This window comes from Oncorhynchus masou, chromosome 32 (assembly GCF_036934945.1).
Source record: "Oncorhynchus masou masou isolate Uvic2021 chromosome 32, UVic_Omas_1.1, whole genome shotgun sequence".
In the NCBI taxonomy this organism is placed as follows: domain Eukaryota; kingdom Metazoa; phylum Chordata; class Actinopteri; order Salmoniformes; family Salmonidae; genus Oncorhynchus; species Oncorhynchus masou.
In genome coordinates, this window is record NC_088243.1 from 52468994 (window position 1) to 52490905 (window position 21912).

The following is a 21912-nucleotide window of genomic DNA, read 5'->3' on the forward strand; positions in this document are numbered from 1 at the left end:
TGACCTTCATGTCCTAAAGTAATGATGGACTGTCATTTCTCTCTGCTTATTTGAGATATTCTTGCCATAATATGGACTTGGTCTTTTACCAAATAGGAATATCTTCTGTATACCACCCCTACCTTGTCACAAAAAAACTGATTGGCTCAAATGCATTAAAAAGGAAACTAATTCCAAGAATTAACTTTTAACAAGGCACACCTGCATTCCAGGTGACTATCTCTCGAAGCTGGTTGAGAGAATGCCAAGAGTGTGCAAAGAAGAATCAAAAACAAAGAAGAATCAAAAATATAAAATATATTGTGATTTGTTGAACACTTTTTTGGTTACTACATGATTCCATATGTGTTATTTCATAGTTTTGATGTCTTCACTATTATTCTACAATGTAGAAAATGGTAATAAAAATAAACACAAACCCTGGAATGAGTAGGTGTGTCCAAACTTTTGACTGATACTATATACTATTAATCAACGACCTGATGATTTAAGTATGTCTCAAATGTGAAAATGCAGCTGTACAACAAACAATTATTAAGGAATCAAAGTATATATTAAAGCTATGAATTTTATCTTGTGTCCATATTACTAATTTTGCAGTTTACTTGCTTTTAACACAATTTAGGAGTGTAATTCTGATGAGAACTTTGCTTTTTGATACTCATCCTGTAATACATTGGTAAGATATTAATAAGCGTAAACACACACACGCCAGGAAGATTGTTTAATAAATCCCAGTGTCCATGTTTCATTCTGTTTATCATGGAAATAGAACATGATATGTAGAATAGAATATTATTTACTGCTGTATAATTAATATCACAATACTTCACATTTCTACAGGATCACAAACAATCATGTATTGATCATAAGCAAATACATACAGTGCCTATAGAAAGTCTAAACCCGTTGAATCTTTTTCACATTTTAATGTGTCAGTGCCTCAGAGTTGTGAAAAAATATAAAAAATACAAAACAAAATATCATAATTGGTTAAGTCTCCACCCCCCCTGAGTGAATACTTGGTGTAAGCACCTTTGGCACAAATTACAGCTGTGAGTCTGTTGAACTAGGTCTCTACCAACTTTGGCAATATTTGGTCATTCTTCTTTACAAAACTGTTCATGCTATGTCAAGTTCCTTGGGGAGCGTTGATGGACAGCAATCTTCAAGTCATGCCACAAATGTTCTATTGGATTTAGGTCGGGGCTCTGATCGGCCACTCAAGGACATTTACCTTTGTTATTCCTTAGCCACTCCACCGTAGCTTTGGCTGTGTGCTTCGGGTCGTTGTCATGCTGAAAGGTGAACTTCTGTCCCAGTTTCAAATTCTTGCAGATGGCAGCAGGTTTTCCTCAAGGAATTTTCTGTACATTGGTCAATTAATTACACCTTCTATCCTGATAAGTGCCCTAGAAAATATCCCCATAACATGATACTGCCACCAACATGCTTCACAGTTGGTTTGGTGTTCTTTGGGTGATGTGCCACGCTGGGCTTGTAACGCTTTACATTTTTGTTTCGTCAGACCACAAACGTTTTTTGGCTACAGAATCTCCCAAGTCTTTTTTTGCTTACTTCAAACGGGATTCAAAGTGGGTTTTCTTGAGTAATGGCTTCCAGCTTGCCACCCTAACATATATACTTGGGATATTGTCGTCACATGCACACATGCAGCTCTTTCAAGGGTGCCATTGGACTCTTGTTAGCCTCTCTGATCAGTCTCCTACTTGCTCAGTCATCCGGTTTGGAGGAATTGCCTGATCTAGGCAGGGTCTTTGTGGTGTGTTACACCTTCTACTTCTTAATAATCAGCTTGATATTCAAGGACTTGCATGGTACTGTTCCTTGACAACGAAGTCTATGAAGTCTATGAGGTTTAATCCCCGCCTAGTCTATGAAGTCTATGAGTGTGAATCCCCGCCTGCCTTGCTGTCTGACAGCCTCTGTATTTCCAGTGGGACAGCAGCTTCCAATCTGTCCTCCAGATCTCTAGGAGGTGTACTGTTTACAGACCAGGACCCAGGGCCAGGTGAGGAGCAGAAGAGACCGCAGTGTTCCAGAGATAGGAGTGGGTGGAGAGAACAGAGGAAGAGTAGGGGTGTGAATGCTGCGGAATAGAATGTCGAAACAATGGGACTTCAGGTCATAAAAACAACATCAGATAATCCCCTTGAGTAGAGAATGCAGAGATTTTTTTCAACATCCTCCAATTCTATCTGCAGAGATTCATCTTCTATCGCCTGACTAGTCTTATGGAATGTGTTGTACAGTACTACAACAATATGCCACATGGTGGCACACCACACCATTAGACCTCATCCATACTGTTCGGAGCTTTCTTTCTCATCAACCCCTGTATGCTTTGATTGAAGGTACATTTGACGACAACGTCTCTTTTAGAGGGTTAACCAGATCTCTCGCCTCTTCCTCGGGTCTCCCAACAGCTCCACAACCAGAGAAGGGAAGACCCCCCACACATCCGTCCAGCTCTTCCTCCCAGAAGCCGTCATCCACCTCTTCCTGGTGGTAGCGCAGGTGTCTGATGACTGCCACTTTTAGGAAGGTCAGCTCCTCTGCCCCTTGGCCCTGGTACCCATTCGGTGCCCGCGCCAGGCCTGCATCACAGAGCACACCCACACTCGGAAATCAGAGACAATAATACATGGGGGAAACGTTGTTTACATTACTAATGATTAACAAGATGGAGACACAGTAATATCAATTACGCATTGAACCTGGAATTTGGTGAATCGTCTCACACGCATTCAGAGGGGAGAGAGGAACTGGCTTTCTGGATATTGTTGAGCGATGATTCTTAAGAGAGGAGAGCTTCTACTAACCCCCAGAGTGAGGGGGAGCGGCCCTGCTCCTTCTTGGAGGGTTCTGATGAAGAACTGGAGCTGTTCAAGGACCAGTCCAGCTGGGGACCAGGGATGCCCAGCTTAAGGTAGGCAGAGGAGCCTTCTGCTAGGGACAACAGGAACTGCAGGTACCTCTCAGGGACATAGCCAACCTGGCCTGCTGTATTATGGGCCTGCAAAAAGAGCACACATGCAGTGATGCTCAAAATTAGGACTTTATTTATTCAATTATGGCATCTCAATAGATTTCAAAACTGTTATGGGTCAGTAAGGATGAGGTTGCGACCTCGTACATCTCTCACACAGGAAGGGCAGTAGTGTGTTTACTCTATGATGAGTATAAACAAGACGTGGGGAGACTGCAGCAGTTTGGTAGAGGGTAATTGTACTGTAGTCAATGTATGGGACCAACTGACTGCTACAGTAAATAGCACTGTTCATGTAGGCATAAGATGTGTCCTAAATGGCACCCTATTTCCTCTATGGCACGCTATTCGCCCATAGGCCTCTGGTCAAAAATAGTGCACAATATATAGAGAATAGGCTGCCATCTGTGGCGCAGCCAGAGAGAAACCTGTCCTTTACCTTCAGCCAGTCCTCCATGTCTCCATCCTCTATAACCTGAAGCTCCTCCCCCTCTGTGATTGATAAGCTCATCTCCGTGGCAGGCCTACAAGAAGATGGGTGGGGCCAATTGCACACTATAAAACCTGAGACTAAAATCCCATTCCTGTAATATTGACTTTGCACGCTTTCATTTCCAAAACAGTAAGTTATGATATTCTCACCTGATGGCTGTGGAGAACCCTGCAAGCCAAGGGGTATCCGCACGGCATCGAGCACAAAGTCGAATCAATGAAAGTGTCACCATCTTTATCATATTCGTCAAAGTCTGTAAACTCAGACTCGCTCTCGGAGATGTCTTCGTTGGACATATCTGCCTCGCTCAGCCTCCAATCCCTCTCTAGCTACTCGTCTGCCTGGGTCATGGCGGTGCTCGCCAGCCTGGACTCCTGGCTAACCTGGACACACACACACATGCACCTTTCTACCACCTGTCACCACGTCTCTCACAGGCACTTTGTCCGAGATTGATTTTACTCAGTCAAACTTTTTACAGCCACACCTAGCACACTGTCATCCCTCAGACACGATACATCAACACCTTAAAGATGAATCCGCATTTGGAGGAACAGCACCACTGTTCGCCCCCAGCGCCCTTTGTTATTGTTTCGTTGATTAATCAGAAGAGAGGAGGGTCCGGCAGAGTGGTAAAAACCAACAACAAAAAATCACACGTGCAATGATGTCCGAGGGGGGACAATGACAAGGACGTCAACAGTGTTTGTTGTTTGCAGTAACTTCTTTGTTGCTGTAATATCCCAAATGGACGTGGCCGTTTCACCAATTAAGGATGAGAGATTTCATCATTATACAGCACAGCAAAAAAAGGGTTGTCGTCAACAAGGACATCTGGGGTGGGCATTAGCATCATATTAGGGTAATATTAGCAGCATATTGTCTGCATTATTCTTCCTAAACCCAACGTCTGTCCCGTAAAGTAAAGGAAAGAAACATGGTTTTCCAGGCCACTGCAAAGTCTCGATCACCATTTTTTTATTGAAGACAAAGACAACCGAGTAAAGCAGGAGGAGGTGGGTGAAGTGTGTGGATTGAAGGAACAGTGCCAACTGACTCATGGTGCCGGCAGCATTTGCATTTGTCCTTGTGTGATGTGGGAAGTAGACAGTGACTCACGCGTTCCGTTCGGATACAGATACGGGGCAGCCACCTACCTCAATGGGCCAGGCAGAGTGCAGGAGAGAGCCCTGCCATTAGATCTATGAACGGATCTAGTAGTACAAAGCATCCGGCATCTGCAGAGATTTGTCTATAGGCCTAGGACACATGATGCAGCCTTCGTTTCTTTCTTCATCACACACACCACTCACTTAGCATAAAATAGCTTCGTCCACCTCTGCAGAAGGCTAACACGGGTGAATAAAATAGGAACTCTGGTCTGTTAATAGAGCCTGCTTAAAGCTTAGTTGCTACATCAATTTGGACTTATAAATGAATGATATATACCCATTGATTCCTGAAGAATAGAACTTATAAATGCCTCATGGGCTTAGTTCAACGATCCCACCCATTTGGGTACCCATCAGAACCCAAAATATGCGCTTGTTTGTAAACAATGTAAATGTAAACAAACACTGTATAGCCTTAAAACACTATATTGTTGATATCATGGATGGTCAATCCTGGAGCTCTATTGCTTCAGAATGCACACCTTTAGGAAGAACAGGAGAGGTGAAGCTGGGATTATCTCACACACAAAGCACCATTCACTCCATGAAAATGTAAACATTTTCACCACAATCAGGCTTTTATCAAAACAGCCTTGTGGATATTAATTGCCATATAATGGTGTTTACATGGTAACCAAGGAGAGTGGTATCAAAGCGAGCCACACCTTGTCTTTAGGGGTAACCTGGAAGTGAAAGCCGGCCGTTCTGGTGAAGGCCGGGGACTCCAGGAGGAAAAACAACCAAACAAATCTGTCTCACTGACTCCCACAGAACAGAACATTCTGCCTGGCCACCGTCAGCAGTGCCCAAGTGAGGAATGTCACAGCTCTTGGCATAAGAGAGGAACTATTGTCCGTGTAGGGTTTTACTGTGAAAAGAGCTCCAGTGGGTCCCACGCCTGACCTCACCTTGGTGGAGTTTTCGCAGATCTCACTAAAGCCTCTGTGCGTGGACTGGCAGGTGTCGATATCTGTGCAGCACAGCAGAGTGAAGTTCTCTCGGATTTGGTCATACAGGTCGCCGTACAGTCTCTGTTGGGTAAATGCAGAAGTGAGAACTGGGGTTATGGCTGAAGCCCTCATGCCAGACAAAATCAGAGGTGTTTTGAGTTGGAAATTTACTTGGGAGGATTTTAATCAACTGATTCATAATGAATTGCATTTGTTACTGCAATAATAAGAGTTGAGTCACAGAGAGATTTCCCTTGAGTGAGAAATGAAGAGGCACATTCAAGTAGATTGTGGTGTTATGAATGTTCTGTGGGGAAAATAACCCTTAAATTAATGTTTTCTGCTGAGCTGAACTTTTGACTCACCTGATTACTTTGCAAAGGCAAAAAGTGAAAAGAAAACATATGAGGATTTCATATTTGGGTTAATTTCGCTGACGTTGGTGCTCTCAGCTCTACAGCTAAGACAACCACAGACAGGAAATGATTAAAGTCATACACACAAAGGAATGTTTTTCTTCAGTGATAAGAGGGACGTCTGAGAGTGCAGACTATGCAAAGTGCTCATTCCTATAAGAGCCCATCTAATATGCCTAAAACAACAGCCAATGATGAGAATCCAGAGAGACAGTATGAAGTTCGGAGATGCCAGGTGGTCTTACCCTCATGATGGCAGTCAGCTCTGCAGTGTAGTAGTACTGGTGATGGGATTTGATGGAAGGTATTCATTACGCACCTCTGTCAGTCTCTGGTCATACTCTTTGAGCTTGGCATTCAGCTGGACATGGGTAACAGGGAGGAGTGAGTAGATTATAAAATGTGCTCCATTTTGCAATAAATTCTAATATTACAGGTAATCAAAAGGCAAAGGGTAAGGTGTCTAAGTAGAGGACAATATTTAAAAACTCAACTACATTATTCGTACATGCTTTATTGAAGGCATTTCTACATAGTAAAGCATATAACCAAACCATTAACCTTTTGGAAATATGTGTACTCCAAGGGCGCAACTTTCACTGGGGACGGGGTAGGGGGGGGGGCCCATGTCCCCCCATTTTTGTCCCCCCAGTTTTATCACTGGAATGTGATACAAAATGAGGCAACGGTGTGCTTTAGGACCATGCACACGCCTCCAAGTGGGCGGGTAGGCTGTCTGGAGTGTTTATCAGACTGGATAATAAATAAATAAATTATACATGTATGTTATGTCCTCTCCAGTTCTAAAACCAAAGTTGTGCCCCTGGTGTCCTCTACAGTGCCTTCGGAAAGTATTCAGACCCCTTGTCTTTATCCACATTTTGTTAGATTACAGACTTATTCTAAAATTGATTAAATCTTTTTTATCCCTCATTGATGGGTTCTGACTTCTAAACTTGAAATAGGGTTAATTATCAGGTGTCCAATGGAAATGAAGAGAGCCAGAGTCTGGTTTCCACACCAGAAGTTAATGGTTATCTGTAGGAGGAATGTACAGTATATGCTCGAGGCAATTAAAGCTTTGAATGTACTGAGTAAAGGAAAGGCAGCCACATGGTTGCAGTCACTGATAAGGGTGGAGGGAGGTGGTTTAGTGAGGAATGAGGGTCGAGGTCAGGTCAGGTCACATGAAGGGAGAAGGAACAGTTTATTGCCTGCATCACTTAACGTCCTGCCTAGCAATAAAGATGTAATGTTTAGAGAGTAGGAGGATACTTCACCCAAATTGGGGTATATACAGTGCCTTGCGAAAGTATTCGGCCCCCTTGAACTTTGCGACCTTTTGCCACATTTCAGGCTTCAAACATAAAGATATAAAACTGTATTTTTTTGTGAAGAATCAACAACAAGTGGGACACAATCATGAAGTGGAACGACATTTATTGGATATTTCAAACTTTTTTAACAAATCAAAAACTGAAAAATTGGGCGTGCAAAATTATTCAGCCCCTTTACTTTCAGTGCAGCAAACTCTCTCCAGAAGTTCAGTGAGGATCTCTGAATGATCCAATGTTGACCTAATGATGATAAATACAATCCACCTGTGTGTAATCAAGTCTCCGTATAAATGCACCTGCACTGTGATATCTCAGAGGTCCGTTGCGCAGAGAGCATCATGAAGAACAAGGAACACACCAGGCAGGTCCGAGATACTGTTGTAAAGAAGTTTAAAGCCGGATTTGGATACAAAAAGATTTCCCAAGCTTTAAACATCCCAAGGAGCACTGTGCAAGCGATAATATTGAAATGGAAGGAGTATCAGACCACTGCAAATCTACCAAGACCTGGCCGTCCCTCTAAACTTTCAGCTCATACAAGGAGAAGACTGATCAGAGATGCAGCCAAGAGGCCCAAGATCACTCTGGATGAACCGCAGAGATCTACAGCTGAGGTGGGAGACTCTGTCCATAGGACAACAATCAGTCGTATATTGCACAAATCTGGCCTTTATGGAAGAGTGGCAAGAAGAAAGCCATTTCTTAAAGATATCGATAAAAAGTGTCGTTTAAAGTTTGCCACAAGCCACCTGGGAGACACACCAAACATGTGGAAGAAGGTGCTCTGGTCAGATGAAACCAAAATTGAACTTTTTGGCAACAATGCAAAACGTTATGTTTGGCGTAAAAGCAACACAGCTCATCACCCTGACCACACCATCCCCACTGTCAAACATGGTGGTGGCAGCATCATGGTTTGGGCCTGCTTTTCTTCAGCAGGGACAGGGAAGATGGTTCAAATTGATGGGAAGATGGATGGAGCCAAATACAGGACCATTCTGGAAGAAAACCTGATGGAGTCTGCAAAAGACCTGAGACTGGGACGGAGATTTGTCTTCCAACAAGACAATGATCCAAAACATAAAGCAAAATCTACAATGGAATGGTTCAAAAATAAACATATCCAGGTGTTAGAATGGCCAAGTCAAAGTCCAGACCTGAATCCAATCGAGAATCTGTGGAAAGAACTGAAAACTGCTGTTCACTAATGGTCTCCATCCAACCTCACTGCGATCGAGCTGTTTTGCAAGGAGTAATGGGGAAAAAATTCAGTCTCTCGATGTGCAAAACTGATAGAAGCGACATACAGCTGTAATCACAGCAAAAGGTGGTGCTACAAAGTATTAACTTAAGGGGGCTGAATAATTTTGCACGCCCAATTTTTCAGTTTTTGATTTGTTAAAAAAGTTTGAAATATCCAATAAATGTCGTTCCACTTCATGATTGTGTCCCACTTGTTGTTGATTCTTCACAGAAAAATACAGTTTTATATCTTTATGTTTGAAGCCTGAAATGTGGCAAAAGGTCGCAAAGTTCAAGGGGGCCGAATACTTTCGCAAGGCACTGTATATGCTGATGGAAGGAGGTTTTCACTCAAAATCTCACGATACATGGCCCCATTCATTCCTTCCTTTACACTGATCAGTCGTCCTGGTCCCTTTGCCGAAAAACAGCCCCAGAGCATGATGTTTCCACCCCCATGCTTCACAGTAGGTATGGTGTTCTTTGGATGCAACTCAGCATTCTTTGTCCTCCAAACACGACGAGTTGAGTTTTTACCAAAAAGTTATATTTTGGTTTCATCTGACCATATGACATTCTCCCAATCTTCTTCTGGATCATCCAAATGCTCTCTAACAAACTGGACATGTACTGGCCGGACATGTACTGGCTTAAGCAGGGGGACACGTCTGGCACTGCAGGATTTGAGTCCCTGGCGGCGTAGTGTGTTACTGATGGTAGGCTTTGTTACTTTGGTCCCCGGGGTGAGATCTTGCGTGGAGCCCCAGATCAAGGGAGATTATCAGTGGTCTTGTATGTCTTCCATTTCCTAAAAATTGCTCCCACAGTTGATTTCTTCAAACCAAGCTGCTTACCTATTGCAGATTCAGTCTTCCCAGCCTGGTGCAGGTCTACAATTTTGTTTCTGGAGTCCTTTGACAGCTCTTTGGTCTTGGCCATAGTGGAGTTTGGAGTGTGACTGTTTGAGGTTGTGGACAGGTGTCTGATAACAAGTTCAAACAGGTGCATTTTTTTCTAATTTTGTCTGTCATAGTTGAAGTGTACCTATAATGAAAATTACAGGCCTCTCTCATCTTTTTAAGTGGGAGAACTTGCACAATTGGTGTCTGACTAAATACTTTTTTGCCCCACTGTATATATGTATATACAGTTGAAGTTGGAAGTTTACATACACCTTAGCCAAATACATTTAAACTCACAATTCCTGACATTTGATCCTAGTAAAAAATTCCCTGTCTTGGGTCAGTTAGGATCACCACTTTATTTTAAGAATGTGAAATTTAAGACAAATAGTAGAGAGAATGATTTATTTCAGCTTTTATTTCTTTCATCACATTTCCAGTGGGTCAGAAGTTTACATACATTCAATTAGTATTTGGCAGCATTGCCTTTAAATTGTTTAACTTCGGTCAAACGTTTCGGGTAGCCTTCCACAATCTTCCCACAATAAGTTGGGTGAATGTTGGCCCATTCCTCCTGACAGAGCTGGTGTAACTGAGTCAGGTTTGTAAGGCCTCCTTGCTCACGCACGCTTTTTCAGTTCTGCCCACACATTTTCTTTTGGATTGAGGTCAGGGCTTTGTGATGGCCACTCCAATACCTTGACTTTGCTTTCCTTAAGCCATTTTGCCTTTGGAAGTATGCTTGGGGTCATTGTCCATTTGGAAGACCCATTTGAGACCAAGCTTGAAATATATCCACATAATTTTCCTCCTCGTGATGCCATCTATTTTGTGTAGTGCACCAGTCCCTACTGCAGCAAAGCACCCCCACAACATGATGCTGCCACCCCCGTGCTTCACAGTTGGGATGGTGTTCTTTGTCTTATAAGACTCCCCCTTTTTCCTCCAAACATAACAATGGTCCTTATGGCCAAACAGTTATACATTTGTTTCATCAGACCAGAGGACATTTCTCCAAAAAGTACGATCTTTGTCACTATGTGCAGTTTCAAACCGTAGTCTGGCTTTTTTTATGGCAGTTTTGGAGCAGTGGCTTCTTCCTTGCTGAGTGGCCTTTCAGGTTATGTCGATATAGGACTCATTTTACTGTAGATATAAATACTTTGGTACCTGTTTCCTCCAGCATCTTCACAAGGTCATTTGCTGTTGTTCTGGGATTGATTTGCACTTTTCGCACCAAAGTACGTTCATCTCTTGGAGACAGAACACATCTCCTTCCTGAGCGGTATGATGGCTGCGTGGTCCCATGGTATTTATACTTGCGTACTATTGTTTGTACAGATGAACGTGGTACCTTCACACTTTTGGAAATTGCTCCCAAGGATGAACCAGACTTGTGGAGGTCTACAATTGTTTTTCTGAGGTCTTGGCTGCTTTCTTTAGATTTTCAATTATGTCAAGCAAAGAGGCACTGAGTTTGAAGGTAGGCCTTGAAATACCTCCACGGGAAGATGCTGGACGAAACAGGTACAAAAGTATCTATATCCACAGTGAAACGAGTTTACTGCATTTACACTTTATGTGTATTGCATGACAAATACTGTACATAGTTTAACAGTGCATGTAGCATGTGGAGGTCTAAGCTGTGATATTGTGATGGGTTTTCTACGGTTCTCCACCGCTCCAATAGTAACCATTAGATCACAATCTTTTCGAGACTAATGAGTAACTCACATCCCTGCTTTGTTTGATTATCTGTCATTAACAACAACTACCTCAGAGTAGCATAAAGATTGAGAGGAATTCCACAGTAAGAACTGATCAATTTGCTGCCTTGTCTACAAAGGTTTAGAGGAAATGAAAGGCTTTGGTTGTTAAGCTTTAACAGACTCCAAAACAATCTCTACACAACGTTCTCAACTTAGCGAAGCCTGATGAAGACAATTTACAGTTGTGAACGCTACACTACTTTTGCGAAGTAGTATATCTGGGTACTCAGACTAGGCTGCACTGCAATGTGTATCATACATTACTTCAATGTGTCCTCCAATAAGCCACTGCACAGGTCAGCTCACCCTTTTGGCTCTCAGCTCCTTGGTTGACCTCTTCAGAGCATCAGTGGTGAGTAAGCGATATCGGTCGGCGGCCGTGAGATGACACCGTCCGCTCTGCGCCGTGGCCTCAGAGACCTACACACAGCAAACACATTTCTGGGAATAACACACACACACACACACACACGTAGAGTATTACATCAGCGCTATGGCATCCCCTGATGTTAGAATGTCTGATTAGAGAAGAGAGTATAGGATTCATACCCCTTGACATATTGCACATTTTGTTGTGTTACAGCCTGAATTCAAAATTGATAAAATTGATGTTTTTTCCCTCACCCATCTACACACAATACCTCGTAATGACAAAGTGAAAACATGTTTTTATATTTTTTTCTCACATTTATTGAAAGTTAAATACAGAAATTGCTCATTTACATAAGTATTCACACCCCTTTGCTATGACACTCCAAATGGAGCTGGGGTGCATCCAATTTCCTTTGATCATCCTGGAGATGTCACTACAATTTGATTGTAGTACACCTGTGGCCAATCCAATTATTTGGACATGAATTAGAAAGAAACACACCTGTCTATATAAGGTCCCACAGTAACAGCGCATGTCGGAGCAAAAACTATACCATGAAGTCCAAGGAACTGTCTGTAGATTTCCGAGATAGAATTGTGATAAGGCATCATTCTGGGGAAGGGTATAAAACTATTTCTATTTTCTGTGCTTTTGAAAGTTTCCAAGAGCAGAGTGGTCTCCATCATTGGGAAATGGAAAAAAGCCCAAGCAAAGCTGGAATGGCTTCAGAACAAGAATGTGAAAGTCCATGAGTGGCCCAGCCAAAGCCTAGACTTGAATCTCATTGAAAATCTGTGGAAAGATTTGAAGATTGCTGTTCACCCCCACTCCCACTCCCACTTTAACTTAACAGAACTTGAGAAAAATCTGTATGGAAGAATGGGAGAAAATCCCCAAATCCAGATGTGCAAAGCAGATACAGACATACCCAAGACTACACAAAGATGTAATCGCCGCCAAAGTTTCTTCTACAAAGTACTGACTCAGGGTTGTGAATACTTATGTAAATTAGATTTCTGTATTTCATTTTCAATAAATGAAATTTAAAAAACTGTTTTCACTTTCTCATTATGGGGTATTGTGTCTAAATGGGAGAAAGAAAAAAAATATTTAATCAATCTTGAATTCAGCCTGTAACAACAAAATGAGGAATAAGTCAAGGGGTATGAATACTTTCCGAAGGCCCTGTATAAGACATGTTTCCTTCATATATGCCTTTGAAACATTGCATGCATCTTGTCTCACCAAAATGGGAGGTAAAAATGTTATTGTGTTGTGGGATCAAACTATCAAGCTCCTTATAGGTTACCCAGAGTTCAAATAGTCTTCCTTGCCTCTTTGCCAGTCTTTCTTTTGGAACTGTATGGCCAGCCTCTGGGGAGCCTGAATAAGGAATGTTTTAAAGTTGATTGGACACACAGTCAGGGGTATTTAATTCACCTTAAAAACCTTGTTATGATCTATAAATAGGAATTTGGTTTGTAATGCAAGTGCAGAGCCCAATTTAAAGTAAACACTTCTTGTTTTTGTGTACGGGAGAACTTGCAGATTTTTGGAGCTAAAGGCAGAGGTTTGCTATCAATACTTGAAGCTCTGCCGGCGAAACACTTGGTGGACAGTCAACACCCCAGTGAAAACAGGCCTGTCCAGTGTTCACTTCCTGTTTTAGGTGAACTCACTGCCGACGTCAGAGAACTGATCCAGGAGCCTGGCTCAGAAACAAACTGTCTCCTTCACACCCAGACATCAAATAGCAGAGCCGCTACGGGCTAGCCACCAGTAATACTGAAGCCACAGACCGCTTTTATTCTGAAATGTTCAGACGTGGAGGGATTGGTTCACAGGCTCTTATTTCACCATCACCACCCTGCTACATTCTCCATGATGCTAGGGTCTGAGATGGACAAAGTCTCACAGTCTATGGGTGGAAAAGACTTGCCTAAGTATTTATGTGAAAATGATTATAACTGTTAGACCTACTCTGTAGGTGCAATACTGATGCTAACTACCAGCAGAGCCAAAAGCACAAACACCAGGAAAAGCACAACAGGACAGTTATTTCACTATGGAAACAAACTAGAAACCACAATGGTCAGAGGCAAGTTCAATGTCCACGGCAACATGTTGATAGAAGACTCATTAGGAATGCTCTTAAGTCTGGCACTATAGGAAGTTACTACACTATAACGCAGCCAGTCCTAATGTTAGAAAACTAATAGGATTAGGTCAGTTTAGTACATCTAAAGCAGACACAGCCATTCAATAATTTAATGAAGACATCAGATAATCAAAAACCCTATTATGCAAATCTTACAGAATGACCTACACCATCCATATTGCTCCATGGGGAAACATCCAATTGGAAATCAGCACTACTGTATGACACAACTAGAACTGTTTCCCTGGATCCTGAAACAAATGCACAATGTGTGCTGTATTCCCCTGCCTTGCTTAAGGACATAGACAACACCAAGGTCCCTGAAAGTCACCAACTCTATCTGAATACATTCTATGAAAACATTCAATATGAGTGTTTTGAGTAGTTTCAAGTTTTATGTCACATGCACAAGTACAGTGACAAGCTTAACTTGCAAGCCATATCCAACAGTGAAGTATTCAATAACTAATAAAATAAAATAACTAATAAAATAATCTATTTTTTTAAAAACAAGAGAAATAAGAGAGGAAGATATTGTGGCGAAGGTCCTTGTAAGGCAGGGTTTACACACACAAACACACACCACCAGTCCAAGTGAAGGGTTGAAACAGTTTATTAATATCAGGCTAAAGCAACATGGCTAATATACCAAAACTCAAAACAAACAGAGTAAACACTTTGTCACCAGTGGAAGGTCCTCTAATCTTGGTCTTTGGGGGTTCAAACCTTGTTGAAATCACAATTTCCTTTTTTCTTAAAAACCTCCTTCACCATATGCTCTGTCTTTCCAATAACCTCCTACGCCTTCACCTGCCAAGGTCAAAAAAAGAAAATAATAATAATAATAAAAAAGAAAAGAAAAGAAAGACTATGAAAGACAACCCAGGGCGAGGTTCAGTAGAGGCACTGATTGGTTTCACCTGTCTGCAGTTTGGCTCTGATTACAAGTGGAGACAGGTGTGCCTGTTCTGATGCAGTCTCTGGGGAATACTTCACATTGCTGTCCGTGGCCCTGGCAGCCAAAAAACAAAGAAACCTCACAGGCACATAATGTCCATCTACCACACAAGCCCTGAAACCGCTACACAATATACAGAGTCAATGCCAGTACCAAATTTACAATGAGCATGGATACTGGAGTATTTGAGTACTGATTAGGAGAAAGTGACTGATAGTAGGATAAATGATAATGATAATAATAGTAAACAGTATGGCAGCAACATACGTGGTGGGTGGGTGTGTGAGTGATAGGTGGATATACATGTAAACAGGGCTGAAAAGTGACTGGTAGCAGGAATATATAAATACTTATGGTAATATGTAAACAGGAGTAATAGTGACCATTAGCAGGATAAATAGCTAGATACGAATGGTAATGGCAATCAATAATCAATGAACAGAAGTGTAGCGGTAGTGTTAAATATAATAAATGTTTATTTTAGCAGCGTTGGTGTGAGGGGGTCAGTAGTTGTTAACCATAAAACAGTCTTATGGTCAGGGGATAGAAGCTGTTTAGGAGTCTGTTGCTCTGAACATTGATGCACTGGTACTGCCTGCCGGACGGGAGCATTGAGAACAGTCCATGTCTTGGGTGGCTGGAGTCTAGTCATTTTTTGGTCCTTTCTCAGACACCGCCTGGCATGGACGTCCTGGATGGCCGGGAGCCCCAGTGATTTGCTGGGTCATCCGCTCCACCCTCTGTAGGGCCTTCTGGTCGAGGGCGGTGCACTTGCCATACCAGACGGTGATACAACCAGTTAGGATGCTCTCAATGGTGCAGCCGTATAAGTTCTTAAGGATCTGAGGGGCCATGCCAAATCATTTCAGACTCCGGAGGGAGAAAAGACACTGCCATGCCTTCTTCATGACTGTGCTGATGTGAGAGAAAAATGTTAAGTCCTCAGTGATGTGGACACAGAGGAACTTGAAGCTCTTGAGCTTGTGCACTGCGGTACCTTTGATGTGGATGAGGGTGTGTATCCACCCATGTTTCCTGTGGTTCACGATCCGCTCCAACGTTAAGGGGGTGGTTGTTGTCCTGGCACCACACTCCCAGGTCTTTGACCTCCTCCCTGTAGGCTGTCTCATCGCCATTGGTGATCAGGTCTACCACTGCTGTGTCATCAGTTGCACTCGTGTGTGGCCACACAGCCATGGGTGAACAGGGAATACAGGAGGGGGCTAAGCACACACCCCTAAGGTGCCCACGTGTTGAGGGTCAGAGTGGCAGAGGTGTTGTTGCCTACCCTCACCACCTGGGGGCGGCCCGTCCGGAAGTCCAGGATCCAGTTGCAAAGGGAGGTGTTCAGTCCCAGGGTCCTGAGCTTGGTGACGTGCTTGGAAGGCACTATGGTGTAGAACGCTGAGCTGTACTTGATGAACAGCATCCTCACATAGGTATTCCTCTTTTCAAGGTGAGAGAGGGCAGTGTGGAGTGCAATAGAGATTGCATCTTCTGTGGAACGCAAATTGCAGTGGCTCCAGGGTGTCTGCGATGATAGAGTTGATGTGTGCCAGGACCAGCCTTTCAAAGCACTTCATTATTACAGATGCTAGTGCTACAGGGCGGTAGTCATTGTGGCAGGATGCCTTAAGAGTTTATGGGAAAAGGAATGATGGTAGTCGGTTTGAAACGTGGGGATTACAAGGAGAGGTTTAAAAAGTCAGTGAAGACGCCTGCCGGCTGGGCTGCACATGCCCTGACGTCACGCCCTGGAATACCATCTGGCCCTGCGGCCTTACAAGTGGTGATCTGTTTAAAAACCTTACTCACGTCAGCCTCGGAGAGAGATCCCCCCCCCCCAGTCCTCCGGATCAGCAGGGGCCTTCATGCAGGGCTCTGTTGTTTTTGTCGAAGTGTGTGTAAAAGGCATTGAGTTCGTCTGGTAGAGAAGCATCATTGGGCAGATCATGGATAGGGCTTCCTTTCTAGTCCGTAATGTACTGTAGCCACTGCCACATACATTGAACGTCTGAGCCGTTATTGTTCTCCGATATTGTCATTTTGCCTGTTTGATGGCTCTGCGGAGGTGGTTGAGGGACTTATTGTACGCGTCTGTGTACTCAACCGTAGCCACAGAGATGGCTGTGATGGCCCTGTGAGTGGTAGCTCTGTCCTTTAGCTTAGCATGCATCTCAGTGTTAACCCAGTAATGCCCTTAATGTAGGGAGGGCTGTGAGAGTGTTGGTTAAAGCAGTTGTAGAAATGATGCTAACAAAAACAGACCCTGAGAGGGCAGGTAAGTGTCCAGGGGATATTCCAAACCAATTTTAGCTCAATGATATACCACTCTACGATATGGCAGGTCGTATCACAGGGTGTACTGCCCACCATGACTGTAGCGGGTGACGTGGTACAGAACATATAAGGGTACATTATAACACACACACACCCGACCACAGCTTCTCATTTAGCATTAGTAGGATGAGAGTCCTCTCACCTGACCGTACTCTTTCTATATGGCAACCCGTTGTTTACTGAAAGACCTGGGCAATGAAAAATAAACATCACATAGAGACACAGTTTCATCCAGGATATGTCAGTGAACTGCATTTAGGCTGTAATTATATCCCCCTCTCACCTTCCCTCTCCCTCTCTAAGATACAATAATTGGCAGACAGAAATAGGCTCACAGCACATACCTTGAAAGCTAATATCTCTAAACACTGATCAGATGCTAGACTGGAGCTGAAAGCTCAGCCATAGATCATTCTGTGTCACATACTCAGCATCCTTAGTGTATTTAATGGTTCTTGTGATGTCGACAATGCAAATTGCAGCCATACTGGGGCCATATACAGCCATACTTATCAGGTATGTACAGTATGTACAGTTGGGAGTTTACATAGGTTGTAGTCATTAAAACTAATTTTTGCCAACTCCACAAATTTCTTGTTAACAAACTATAGTTTTGGCAAGTCGGTTAGGACATCTACTTTATGCATGACACAAGTCATTTTTCCAAAAATTGTTTACAGACAGATTATTTAACTTATAATTCACTGTATCACAATTCCAGTGGGTCAGAAGTTTACATACACGAAGTTGACTGTGCCTTTAAACAGCTTGGACAATTCCAGAAATGTCATGGCTTTAGAAGCTTCTGATAGGTTAATTGACATCATTTGAGTCAATTGGAGGTGTACCTGTGGATGTATTTCAAGGCCAACATTCAAACTCTGTGCCTCTTCGCTTGACATCATGGGAAAAACAAAAGAAATCAGCCAAGACTTCAAAAAATGCTACCAAATACTAATTGAGTGTATGTAAACTTCTGACCCACTGGGAATTAGATGAAGGAAATAAAATCTTAAATAAATCATTCTCTCTACTATTATTCTGACATTTCACATTCTTGAATAAAGTGGTGATCCTAACTGACCTAAGACAGGGAATTTTTACTAGGATTAAATGTCACGAATAGTGAAAAACTGAGTTTAAATATATTTGGCTAAGGAGTATGTAAACTTACAACTTCAACTGTATTTATACAAACATAGGCTTCAGTAGGAAGGAACAAGTCATAGACTGTTCGCTCTACTACCGCACGGCAAGCGGTACTTCAACTACCCGGTCAACATTCCGCGTCGCTCCACAGGTACTATCACATTTTCATTTCACTTCACTACAGTACAACGGTTTGATTTGTTTGATCGTAGCTAGCCAGCTACATAGCCGTCTTTGTATCTAAGACAATTGTGTAGTCTAGAGCGATTTTCTAGGTTAGCTGGCCAGCTATTGTCGTTCTTTTAACGTAGCTAGCCAGCTAGCCCCCGAATAGCAGCACTGTAGAAACTATTACAGTACAACGGTTTGATTTGTTTGATCGTAGCTAGCTAGCTACATAGCCGTCTTTGTATCTAAGACAATTGTGTAGCCTAGAGCGATTTTCTAGGTTAGCTAGCCAGCTATTGTCGTTCTTTTAAGGTAACGCAACGCAATCAACCTGCTAGCTAGCCAGCTAGCCCCCGAATAGCAGCACTGTAGAAACTATTACACTCGACGGAACGACTTGATTAGTGTAGTGTCAACATCGCAGCCACTACCAGCTAGCCTACAAAGTCAACAACGCAGCCACTGCCTGCTAGCCTACTCCAGCAGTACTGTAGCATTTCAATCATTTTAGTCAATAAGATTCTTGCTACGTAAGCTTAACTTTCTGAACATTCGAGACGTGTAGTCCACTTGTCATTCCAATCTCCTTTGCATTAGCGTAGCCTCTTCTGTAGCCTGTCAACTATGTGTCTATCTATCCCTGTTCTCTCCTCTCTGCACAGACCATACAAACGCTCCACACCGCGTGGCCGCGGCCACCCTAATCTGGTGGTCCCAGCGCGCACGACCCACGTGGAGTTCCAGGTCTCCGGTAGCCTCTGGAACTGCCGATCTGCGGCCAACAAGGCAGAGTTCATCTCAGCCTATGCCTCCCTCCAGTCCCTCGACTTCTTGGCACTGACGGAAACATGGATCACCACAGATAACACTGCTACTCCTACTGCTCTCTCTTCGTCCGCCCACGTGTTCTCGCACACCCCGAGAGCTTCTGGTCAGCGGGGTGGTGGCACCGGGATCCTCATCTCTCCCAAGTGGTCATTCTCTCTCTCTCCCCTTACCCATCTGTCTATCGCCTCCTTTGAATTCCATGCTGTCACAGTTACCAGCCCTTTCAAGCTTAACATCCTTATCATTTATCGCCCTCCAGGTTCCCTCGGAGAGTTCATCAATGAGCTTGATGCCTTGATAAGCTCCTTTCCTGAGGACGGCTCACCTCTCACAGTCCTGGGCGACTTTAACCTCCCCACGTCTACCTTTGACTCATTCCTCTCTGCCTCCTTCTTTCCACTCCTCTCCTCTTTTGACCTCACCCTCTCACCTTCCCCCCTACTCACAAGGCAGGCAATACGCTCGACCTCATCTTTACTAGATGCTGTTCTTCCACTAACCTCATTGCAACTCCCCTCCAAGTCTCCGACCACTACCTTGTATCCTTTTCCCTCTCGCTCTCATCCAACACTTCCCACACTGCCCCTACTCGGATGGTATCGCGCCGTCCCAACCTTCGCTCTCTCTCCCCCGCTACTCTCTCCTCTTCCATCCTATCATCTCTTCCCTCTGCTCATACCTTCTCCAACCTATCTCCTGATTCTGCCTCCTCAACCCTCCTCTCTTCCCTTTCTGCATCCTTTGACTCTCTATGTCCCCTATCCTCCAGGCCGGCTCGGTCCTCCCCTTCCGCTCCGTGGCTCGATGACTCATTGCGAGCTCACAGAACAGAGCTCCGGGCAGCCGAGCGGAAATGGAGGAAAACTCGCCTCCCTGCGGACCTGGCATCCTTTCACTCCCTCCTCTCTACATTTTCCTCCTCTGTCTCTGCTGCTAAAGCCACTTTCTACCACTCTAAATTCCAAGCATCTGCCTCTAACCCTAGGAAGCTCTTTGCCACCTTCTCCTCCCTCCTGAATCCTCCTCCCCCCCCCCTCCTCCCTCTCTGCAGATGACTTCGTCAACCATTTTGAAAAGAAGGTCGACGACATCCGATCCTCGTTTGCTAAGTCAAACGACACCGCTGGTTCTGCTCACACTGCCCTACCCTGTGCTCTGACCTCTTTCTCCCCTCTCTCTCCAGATGAAATCTCGCTTCTTGTGACGGCCGGCCGCCCAACAACCTGCCCGCTTGACCCTATCCCCTCCTCTCTTCTCCAGACCATTTCCGGAGACCTTCTCCCTTACCTCACCTCGCTCATCAACTCATCCCTGACCGCTGGCTACGTCCCTTCCGTCTTCAAGAGAGCGAGAGTTGCACCCCTTCTGAAAAAACCTACACTCGATCCCTCCGATGTCAACAACTACAGACCAGTATCCCTTCTTTCTTTTCTCTCCAAAACTCTTGAACGTGCCGTCCTTGGCCAGCTCTCCCGCTATCTCTCTCAGAATGACCTTCTTGATCCAAATCAGTCAGGTTTCAAGACTAGTCATTCAACTGAGACTGCTCTTCTCTGTATCACGGAGGCGCTCCGCACTGCTAAAGCTAACTCTCTCTCCTCTGTTCTCATCCTTCTAGACCTATCGGCTGCCTTCGATACTGTGAACCATCAGATCCTCCTCTCCACCCTCTCCGAGTTGGGCATCTCCGGCGCGGCCCACGCTTGGATTGCGTCCTACCTGACAGGTCGCTCCTACCAGGTGGCGTGGCGAGAATCTGTCTCCTCGCCACGCGCTCTCACCACTGGTGTCCCCCAGGGCTCTGTTCTAGGCCCTCTCCTATTCTCGCTATACACCAAGTCACTTGGCTCTGTCATAACCTCACATGGTCTCTCCTATCATTGCTATGCAGACGACACACAATTAATCTTCTCCTTTCCCCCTTCTGATGACCAGGTGGCGAATCGCATCTCTGCATGTCTGGCAGACATATCAGTGTGGATGACGGATCACCACCTCAAGCTGAACCTCGGCAAGACGGAGCTGCTCTTCCTCCCGGGGAAGGACTGCCCGTTCCATGATCTCGCCATCACGGTTGACAACTCCATTGTGTCCTCCTCCCAGAGCGCTAAGAACCTTGGCGTGATCCTGGACAACACCCTGTCGTTCTCAACCAACATCATGGCGGTGGCCCGTTCCTGTAGGTTCATGCTCTACAACATCCGCAGAGTGCGACCCTGCCTCACACAGGAAGCGGCGCAGGTCCTAATCCAGGCACTTTTCATCTCCCGTCTGGATTACTGCAACTCGCTGTTGGCTGGGCTCCCTGCCTGTGCCATTAAACCCCTACAACTCATCCAGAACGCCGCAGCCCGTCTGGTGTTCAACCTTCCCAAGTTCTCTCACGTCACCCCGCTCCTCCGCTCTCTCCACTGGCTTCCAGTTGAAGCTCGCATCCGCTACAAGACCATGGTGCTTGCCTACGGAGCTGTGAGGGGAACGGCACCGCAGTACCTCCAGGCTCTGATCAGGCCCTACACCCAAGCAAGGGCACTGCGTTCATCCACCTCTGGCCTGCTCGCCTCCCTACCACTGAGGAAGTACAGTTCCCGCTCAGCCCAGTCAAAACTGTTCGCTGCTCTGGCCCCCCAATGGTGGAACAAACTCC

The 21912-nt window shown here is 44.4% G+C and overlaps 1 pseudogene; it reads right to left on the reverse strand.

Annotated features, from left to right (window-relative positions):
• Positions 1-1904: 1904 nt before the first annotated feature.
• On the reverse strand, positions 1905-15916 carry LOC135527218 (F-BAR and double SH3 domains protein 1-like; annotated as a pseudogene).
• Positions 15917-21912: the final 5996 nt, after the last annotated feature.